Genomic DNA, 10,779 nt, shown 5'->3' on the forward strand with positions numbered 1-10,779 from the left:
AGTGTGCAGTGGACCCATCACCGCTGTTCCTGGAAGCCTCAAAAATAGCAATTTCTGGAATAAAAAAAAGTACATGGAGTGAAACAAAGCACAGGCTGATTTCTTTTGTGGCTGCCCCTCTGTAGCCTTGGCTAATATTTTTTTTTGTATTGTGTGTGGGGTCAGCATAACAATCCTCTCCTTTATGAATCCTGGCTCTGGTTATCTTACTTGGTATTACAGTTTGGATCTTAAGTACCCACCAAGGCCATTTGTTAAAGTGCTGCCATCCCCTGACATTACAAAGAGAACCAAACCTATTATTTTATACTTCAGAGAAGTTTGTATTGTTTGTGTGGTCAGCATAACAATCCTCTCCTTTATGAATCCTGGCTCTGGTTATCTTACTTGGTATTACAGTTTGGATCTTAAGTACCCACCAAGGCCATTTGTTAAAGTGCTGCCATCCCCTGACATTACAAAGAGATAACCAAACCTATAAAATGTACAGCTTAGTGAGAGGAAATGAGGTCACTGAGAGTATGAAAGGTCAGCCACTCTTCCTCCCTCTCTCTCTCTCTTATTCCTAGCAACCGTGAGGTTAACAGCTTTGTTCCTCCATTCAGACCCTGCCATGATACCACAAGCCCCAAGAAATGGGGGCCAAGTGATCATGGATTGAAACCTCTAAAACCAAGAGCAGAAATAAATCTCTTCTCCTTTAAGTTAATTTCTCTCAGGTATTTTGTGATAGCAATGGAAAGCTAACATACTTGGAAGCACATTTTCCACCTACGGTCACCAGAGTTTATTCCTTCATAATTCATTTAATGTACACATCTTCACCCGTTATAATTAAATATTATAAATATAATATATGTATTGTGGCATAAATGAGGTAGTAACATAAATGGTAAAAAAAAAAACCTATCCAGCCTTTTCCCACCAATTCAAAATGAAATCTTTATCACCTACCAAAACAAAACAAATCCAAAAGGATACACAGGTACAGAGACTTGGATATGTTCTGGACTTCTGTTGTTCTGTTCCATTTGTCTGCCTGCATATTCCTGAGCTAATACTGTACAATTATAATCATTACGGTTTTAAGATGCATTTTATTTGCGAAGGCAAAGGCCCCCTCATCACTATTCTTTTCCAAAATACATTAGATATTCTTAAATCATTTTTCTCCATTATTTAGAATTACTTTTTAAAATTCAATACAAATCTGCCCTAAGACTTTTGCTGGAATTATATTGTGTGTTAATCTTTAGAAAAAGAATTGGATATTTTCCATAGAAAGCGTTCTTTGTAGTCTGTCATTAAGACTGTAAGTTTCTTCACATTGGCCCTGGGTGCTTCTGGGTAACCTGTAAAATGCTAACTTTCTTTGGTCCTCCTCCATCCCCCTTTAGTCACAAGCAGTTGTTTGAATCTCCTTATCAGACTTATAGTTGCAAGACAGATTTGTTTATCTAGGCTTGAAGGCAAAGTTCCCCACTTCCCCCAGACTTCCTCCTGTCTTCTGGAGATGGTACCTTCCTCTGGCCCCACTATCTGGGTTTCTAGTTTCAGAGAACCAATTTTATCTGCCCAATTCCCAGGATTCCCCACTTCCAGAGTTCTTATTTCCTACTAAATACACCAGAGATATTGTGTGTGTTGTTTTTCTACATAATAAATTATCACAAACCTAGCAACTTAAAACAGCACACCTTTATTTTCGTGCAGCTTCTGTGTTAGCTGGTTCCTTCGCAGGATCTTACAGTAGAAATACTGGGGATTATCAGTGGAATTCCATTCCAGCAGCTATAGTGCAGAAGTTCCTGCTTCCTCAATTAATGTTGCCCTCAGCATCTAGAGGCCCTAAGTTCTAAGTATGTTGCCCTCTCAGGTCCACTCAGAGCAAGGAGCTTATTTCTTAAAGGCCAGCAGGCGACAGTGTCATTGCAGTCCCCTGGGATAGAGTGGGAAAAAGTCTTGTGTAACAGGATTGCAGGAGTGGCATCCATTGTGTGCACCATCTTCTGTTGACTAGAAAGCCAGCCACCATCCCCACCTACTCCCACAAGAGTCACCTTTGGATGTGTCTACAACACTCATAGGTCTCTGACTATTACAAATATCCCACTACCTCTTGGTCACTACGTTTCTGAGTTTTAGGGTCTTGGCCCAAAGCTGTAAAGATGGCAGCTGAGAGAGGACCAGGGGGAGAGAGAGTAGGGGGTGGAAAGAGAGGCGCTGTGCTTTCTCACAGGACTGGGACACCCTCTATCTGATATAGACAACAGATTTCAGAATCGGGGCACAAAGAGAAAGTCTGATGTCTTACTGGTTATTCTTAGTCTGCTCCATCTGCCTTTGAATTATTGTCAGTGCCTTCATAATTCTGGAAATTGGTACTTAGTAATTTTTCATTGTTATAAATTTTATCTTTTCTTATATTCTTTGTATGAATGTTAGTAAGACGTTAGGGGGAAAAGCTTGCTGATGCTTTGTCCAGAGTCTTCAACAAGCCAATTTCCAATGGGCGTCACCTTCTGTCTCCGTGAGAGGACAGCACTGCTTGGTTGCAGGATGTTTTGAAGCAAAGTTGAGCACAACACAGTCTATAGGAACTTCCTTGGATCCCTGGATATACTGCAGGGAAACCAAAGAGACAGTTAGTCTACACGTTGGAATGTGCAAGTATCTGATATGTAATTTGTGTTACTGGTGGCCATTTCATCCTCATAATACCCTAGAGACATAGTCACTTTCTTGTTGTCACACAATCAGTGCACCACTTGACTCAAATCACACTCTGCCTGACTCTGAAGCTCTTTCTGTCATGTCATACTCTGGAGAGACATCCGAAATATTTAGAGATATTTCATAATTGTCAACAAGTTTCTTCCATCCTCAGTTCTTAATTCAGTCTACAGCTTCATATCTCTAGTATGCTAATAAACCACAGTTCTTTGAAATAGTCTTCATCTCACAGTACTGGAAGATTTCTGTTTGCTAAGATCACTGGGTCTTATAATCAGAGAGGCAAAATAAATGCATGATGTAAGCCAAAAGCTATCCTAGTTATCCTTGTCATTTTGATGATGAAAATGAACAACATTCCTATTTCTGAAATATTACCACATCTCCTTTGCCCCACAAATTTCAAAATCTGGAAAACATAGCAAGTAAAGTCAATTTTTGAGGGGACTCATACAAAGCAACTGTCAAACTTGCATTTTCTATTCAGCCACAACTTTTATACCTTTGTCTCGCAAAACAGGAGTAGAAGAAATCATAGATAGACACTCACCTCTGTGCCTCTCATAAAAGTCTTTAGCAGTCACTACAACCACCTGGGGAATTTCTAGGTACATCCAGGCTACTATAACAAAATAGTGTAGACCACGTGGCTTATAAACAACAAATATTTATTTCTCACAGTTCTGAAGGGTGACAAGTCCAAGATGAAGACCCCAGCAGATATAGGAGCTGGTGAGGTTGCTTCTTGGATCATTGATGGCACCATCCAGCTGTGTCCTCACTGAAGGGAAAGGGCAAACAAGCTCCTTGGGCCTGTTTTATAAGAACACTAATCCCATTCATAAGGGCTCCATCTTCATGACTTAATTATGTCCTAAAAAGATTCCCACCTCCTAATACCATAATTACCTTGGAGCTTGGGATTTCAACATATGGATTTGGCCAGGGTTTGAGTGGGGCACAAGCATTCAGACCATAGCAGAGGAGGCCGTAGGTGCTAAGGTCAGGGTGCCTGGGCTGGAGGGCTGGCACTGTGCGCCCCCTGGCTGCCTCCATGGGGAGATTATGAGACAGGAGATGGGACTCTAACACACACACTCCAGGCATAAATTCTTAAATAGCACATGACACAAATTTGGGGAGATATCTTAAAAAACGAGACCACATAGCCAGCCCCCAAGTAGAGGTATGGATTCCCCACATCCGCCAACCCCATGATAATGTACAGCTGCTGCTGACTACAAACCCAGCCCCCAACTGGCTGAACTACATGCCTGCCTGCTAACTAGGAGCAAGCAACCACCAAAACCAACCCCAACACATTCCTAACCATTACAGATCATCAAAGGTCAATTTCTCATGTATGGTAGCCTCAGTAAGCACATGGTTTAAACTTGCTTGGGTCCATTCCTCAGCCATAATGAACAAGCCACAAAATCTCACCAATTGTCAGTTTCCTCTAATACAGTAGTTCTCAAAAATCTAGTCCCTTGGCAGCCAACATAAGTACAGTATTATGAGGGAATTTCTTAGACATGTAAATTCTTGAGCTCCACCCTGGGCCTCCTGATTCAGAAAATCTGAATATAGAACAAAAGGATCTGTTTTAACAAGCCCTGCAGGAAATTCTGCTGCATGCTAATGTGAGAAACACTGTTCCCATGCCTCATGGAAGTGTGAGAGTTAAATATTTGTGTCTTACTATCCTGTGTACAAATCCTGTGTACAAATGAACCCATCAGGGATTGGCTATGGAGAAATAATGTCAATATAATAGAAAGCTTTCCTTGGCTTTTGCACTATCATAGATTATTTTTCCTAGCCAAGTAGAGCTGAACTAGGTGTGGTAGTACAAGCCTGTGATCCTAGTATTCTGGGAGCCAAGGCAGGGGATCCCAATTTCAAGCCCAACCTGAGCAACTTAGTGACTTAGCAAGACTGTTTTCAAATTAAAAAAAGTAAAATTAAAAGGGGGTGGCTGGGTATGTAGCCCCATGTGAAAGTCCTAGGTTTAATCTCCAGTACCAAGAAAAAAAGAAAGAGGAGCTGAAATAGCAGAAACAGAACCATAACTTCCATGGGAGTGGAAAGGTTCAGGGTTGGCTACTCGTTTCGCATCAAGAACCTTTTTGCTATATTCCAGGAAGCTTTAACACGAGCTACCTCCTCAGACAGGTGTACTCCCAGCCACTTCATTTCTCAGCTTGCAGAAGGTGGTCCTGCTTCCTTCACCCCAGGGACTCACAGATCCATTCCCACCACTCTATCTCAGGCTCTGATGGTGCCTGTCTAATTAAAGAGTTATCAGCTTTTCATCTCCGTTGCTTCTGTGCATTTTAATACCCCTGTGGCAATCCACTGCTGCCAACCGTGGTCCAAATGATCTCTCCAGGTAGGAGTAATTATTTTAGTTCATCACAGTTTCATGGGATTCAAATGGTCTACCTTGGCCCTAGTTTTCTCATATGTCCTATTACTTTTTACATGAAGTTTTGCAGACTGAAAAGTGCTCTGGAAAGGGTTATTTTGTGTCATGGCAGAAATACCTATAGATATATGGAGTGCCTGGTACACTATAAGGGCTCAATAATTATTATGAGTCCATGCCTACCATTCCTTGCCCCTGAAATGGTAACAAAGGAGCCTGAAAAGCTATCCAGTGACAATTCTAATGCAAAAGTGGAGCAGAACTACACATAACAGGTTTTGATTACGAAAGAGTTAAGTTTTTACCCCCTTTTGCCAATACTTTTGCTTTTTCTTTCCCAATTTAGTCTTTTCATTCTTTCGATAATTTCTTTCAGGGTTAACTACTTCCACTGTAGGTGATAAAATATATAAGGCTTCACTTCTGATGTTGGCACTGCTATGAGCATGATCTTTTCCCTTTCACTGCAGCTCAGAATTAAAAGGTCGATGCTTGTCTTATATTCCAGCCTCAGAAGTAGTTCCCACTGCAGAAGTTATCTGAAGACAGTCTTAAGCATTCTGGCAGGGCTCTGTGGCCAGGCTCTGTCTTCTCCATGAATACTACATGGTTTTAGTTTATCCACTTATTAAACTAAGAGGCACTCTCTTAAATGAGTTTTAAAGCACTTTATTTTTAGACACCTACATGACATGTTTTTCCCCTAAAAAAAATGTCTCCACTCCAAATAAATCATGGTCAAAATAAATGAAGCATTCAAGATGACAGCAGTCCCATTTGTCTAAAGTTCTGGTGTGTGGACAACAAGCAGAAGACAGTTATGACAAGTAATGGATCCAAGGTAATCTCCAAATCCGTTAATTTTTCCATTTCTAAACCATCCTTAAAGAAAACCATAAATGGGGTCACACCATCCTCACTGTACTCCAGGAGAGCAACCATGCCATCTGGATTCATGTTTGTACCAATAAAGAACTGACAGTTTTTTAAATTAGCGAGGATGTGCTCAATTTGTTCTGCAGCCCATGTAATAAAAGGATTTACTCTTTCTGGTCTTTATTCACCAAGCTTGCCTTTAATGGATTTCCTATAATCTCTGTGATATACTTCTTGTAGGCCTCTTTTCTGAAGCTGGTTTCCTGCAAGTGATGGCTCATGACAATATCAACACCAGTGACTACTGTTTTTTCCATATCTTTGCCCTCCAGCCCTTTAGCAAAGACATTTCCACCAATGAGCAAGTCATCAGTGTTACCTTCTGTTCTACTGACCATCTTGTCCTCTGCCTCCAAGCACAGCCCATCCTCAATCTCCCACATTTTGTAAATGTCAGAGAACATCTCATTGTCTGCTCAGGAACAGAGAGTCGGCCATTAAAGGTCGGCAGAGGCCTGGGCTCAGCCACTTCCTGTGCAGGCCAACTATCAAGACTTGTAATGATATTCATTTGGATCAGTGTTTTCTTTTTCTTTCCAGTTTGAGCAGTTTTTTTTCCCTAGGACATGGGGATATATCACCCATTTGTGTGTACTTAAATCTTTAACTATATTCAGTGTTTCCCTTTTTTTCCCATTAAGTTTTTTGGTACATTTAAAGCAAACAATACAGTTACATTTATCCTTGGGATCTTGTATCTTTACATGATTCAGTGTCTTTCTTTGTGACTAGAAAATCAGACACTGTGCTTTGGTGAGAAATAACCAAGCAGGGAGTAACTGTCTTGATCATAGTGCTTCAGTGTCCCAGAATATGACACTCAGAGTTGAAATCTCCAGTTTCCTATACCAAGGGGACCAGTTCAGGTTCTTCATCTGGCATGATGGGAATTGTCCAGCTCGCTGTCAAATAGCAAGACAGGCCATGAAAGCCAGCCAGGTGTCTGAATCCTGGTTCAGTACTCCGACTCTTAATGTTTTCTCTCTAGGCATATTCTGCCTTAGGAGGTCACTTATAAATTCTTTTGTCAGTACTGGGTTAACAAACTGGGGTTTGGATGTCAAGTTCAACCTACAGACATGGTTAGTTTTCCCATGTTAAATCTTTTTAAATTGACAAATTTCACATTTAACAAAAAATTCTACCTTTACTTGCAAATTCCAAACATCTGGCAACACTGAACCAATATTCCCACGTGGCAGCAGTCAGTTGGCTGGAGACTACCTTCCCTTTTTAACCAAAAGGAGTTCACTCAACATGGCCACATCTGCTGCCACCTCTTGCCACTTTATGAGAGCATACACACACCTTTCTGTATTAGCTTGTTATCTGCCATAATAAAATACCACAGAATGGGTGGCTTAAACAACAGAAATTGACTTTTCACAATTCTGAAGGCTGGCATACATCATCAAGGGTTGACAGGGTTGGTTCCTTCTGAGGGCCTCTCTCCTTTGCTTATAGGTGGCCATCTCCTCCTTATATCTTCACATGATCTGACCTCTTGTTGTCTATATCCACATTCCTTCTTCTCATGGGAAAACCAACTGTATTGGATTGGGGGCCACCCTAAAGGCCTCCATTAACATAACCACCTCTTTAAAGGCCCTGTATCCAAATACAGTCACATTCTTGAGTACTTGGTATTGGGGCTTCAATATATGAATTTCTAGGAGACACAACTCAGCCCCAATAACATAATCTTCCTCTCATTGATGTTGCCACTTAATTTCAAAAGTCTTTGCACATGCAACTGTGACTAGAGCAAACTCTGGTTTGTTATGTAACTTTTCACAGCTTTGAGGCTTATTTCATCAGTTAGCTAGTCCTCACATGAAGTTTCTTAATAATGAAATTCATCAAGTACACTTAAAAGCTATGGAAATTTTAAAAAAAGAACCTCCAGGATAAGTTTTCCATTGGTTTTAAAGCCATTTTAAGATACAGAACTATCTAACAAGGAATTGATGTTAAAATAACTAAGTGTCACTCTGATTCTCCAGTATGGCTGACAAGGGAACTCCAGAAGATATGAGGCCTCCCTCTATAATATATGACTTGAAAACTACTGAACCAATCCACATTTCTGAGTTTATGTATAAGATATCTAAGGCTCATCCCCAGGTCCAAGGCCATAGAGCTGGGAGCAGATCCCATTTCTTGCCTCCCATGGCTCTTTGTCTATGTGATTCCAACAAGGGAAACCCCAGGTTGGTGGGTAAATAACAGCAGTGGGATAGGGAAATCTTGAAATTTTGCTAGTGGGAAAAGGAGCCTGAGCCAAGATCTACAATGGCTGAGTTAACCTAAGGTTAAAATATTTAACTCCTCTGTTCCTCATCATATACAACACAAACGAATTAGACTCTGGTTTCTAACATGCCTTGCAATGTGAAGACACTAGGTTCCCACAATATTATGGTGCTTGAGTCCATCCTTACTTTGGCTCTGTTGGTACATAAGGGCTCTACAAGAACTTCCTATCTCCGAAGGCCAATAGCAGCACAGTACCACACAGAGATCTCACCAGACAAGAGTGTCCTCAGGCCCTGCCTGCTGAGGCCACCTCGACATCCATACTCCAGCTTACTATCAGAGAAAAGAAAAAATTAAAATGCAAAAGATCTTCCCAGAAGAGGTAGCATTGCATGACCTTCTCTTTTCTCAGTAATATAATCCAAGCATTTTGTACCACAGGGAAAGTGAAAGCAGAAGGATGGGAAGAATTGTGCCATTTGGGAACTGTAATTACAGAACTCCAAAGGAGAAATGGCAGAGAAATGTTGTTCTCTAACCAACATTCCAGTGACAATGAGTTTATTACTTCTTGAGCTTGCCTGCTATTGACCATGCTAATTCTCACGAGCAATTAGAATTGCATTTTGAGCCAAAATCTGTGACCCAAACATCTAAACTTTGGTTACCACCAATAGGCATGTTCTCATCTTCTTCCAAGCCATACAGCTGGTCCATGTTTTCTAGCCCAGTTGCAATTACCTGGAGCCAAGAGCTGGGTTCTGGCCAATGGAATGTGAGCCAGGTGTTGGGTGCCTCTTCCAGGCATGGTGCATAGAAATGTATCACATAGAATCCTTGCTCTTTCTTCTGCTGCTAGTTCAGTAGAAAAGATTATGGGAACAGAGAGGAAGAACACGGCCCAAAATAAGGGAGCCTCAGTTTCTGAAATGATAACACGGACACACCTCCACCTAATCCTTACTAGCCTGTGATGGGGCAAAAATCAAATGCCTATTCTGTTTATTCCCTGGGATTTGAGAGTTACATGTTTAATAGTCAGCATTATCTACTATTACACTTGTATCTTTTGAAGTAAAATACAAGCCTACTACTCCGGGACTCATTTATCTTGAAATCCTTGAAGATACCTCACATCTAAAGGTGATAGGATGACAATTCCGACTTTCTCTCTTTGTATCTTCCCCTTTCCCCCTTCCCCAAGCCAAGCAAGTCCCCAGTGTGCCATCCTGAGCACGTTGCATCAGGGCACAGATTTGCATGACAGAAACCCCTGAGTCCCTTTCTGGCTAAAGTTTCCAAAAACCCAAGCCCTTGCCAGATCATAAAGGATTCCCAACATCAGAGTATTTGGGGCAGTTGTCATCAATGGCTCTGGTGGGATTGAAGGAACTTGATTTTCTCTATCCCCAAGACAGAAAAGTATTTCACAGGCCCAATAGTCTTCCTCAAATAAATTTCTACAGCAGGATTAAGCCTAAGAAGATCCACTGTGTCCAATGAATTAACATCTCTCCTACATTTCTGGAGAGATGCTAGTCATCTTCAGGACAACCTTTTAAAAATATTTCTGAGTACCATGGTTTACGTGAGAAACCCCAGTTAAGAAACACTGGCTAGTGTTTCTAGTTAGAGGTAAGGAAAAGGGAATAAAGAGTACAGAAGCATTAAAACATTCCAAATAGCCAAGAGAGAGAGATCAAGGAATGCACAGAATGCCAGGACATGTGGTAGAGGAATCTGGTCTTACTGTGAATGCAACGCCAAGAATCAGCAAGATCCAGGGAAGGAAGAGTTACCCAGCAAGTCATGGGCATCTTCCCTGGGCCAAGAAAGGAGGTGTAACTTGAAAGACTCGTTATTAAAGATTCTAAGAAGGAGTCCATGAACATCTCCATGAATATCTTTGAATACAATTGAAGGATTTCCTATGTCCAATTCCTTTCCATGCCCGTCAGGCAAGGTATTCTGAGGCCTAAAATGATCAAGCCATACACTGAATAGAATTGCTCTCTGACTGAAAGTCCCAAGAGTAAACAACATCTTCCCCAGGTTCAGTTTTCTTTCTGGGTTAACAGAGCTTCTCCAAGATGCCAGCTGAGCCCTCCTTCCTGTGCAAACTCAATCTTTAGACCTTCTAGAAGACCTTACCAGACCCCTAATGTACTCAGGTCAGGCTGTGGTTCTCAAAACATCACTTGATGTTTTGCCAAAGCAATCTTCTTCCACAGTGTAATCAGAGCCTGGAATGTTGCAGTGGAGGTCATGAGACAAGGAGGCCCCTCAAGGGGCTCCTGAAGAAGGCACTTGAAAAAAATACTATCAGGAGGAAACACTTACTGGGGAAATGAAAAAATAATAAATTTTTAAATTTATCGCTTTTCTCAGGAAAAGCAGGCATTTAATAACTGTAACATATCAAATGT

The 10,779-nt window shown here is 41.2% G+C and overlaps 1 pseudogene; it reads right to left on the reverse strand.

Moving 5' to 3' along the window:
- Nucleotides 1-5,917: 5,917 nt before the first annotated feature.
- On the reverse strand, nt 5,918-6,501 carry LOC104869837 (annotated as a pseudogene).
- Between the last annotated feature and the right edge of the window lie 4,278 nt (nt 6,502-10,779).

This window comes from Fukomys damarensis, unplaced genomic scaffold (assembly GCF_012274545.1).
Source record: "Fukomys damarensis isolate Sample0158 unplaced genomic scaffold, DMR_v1.0_HiC HiC_scaffold_1, whole genome shotgun sequence".
Classification (NCBI taxonomy): domain Eukaryota; kingdom Metazoa; phylum Chordata; class Mammalia; order Rodentia; family Bathyergidae; genus Fukomys; species Fukomys damarensis.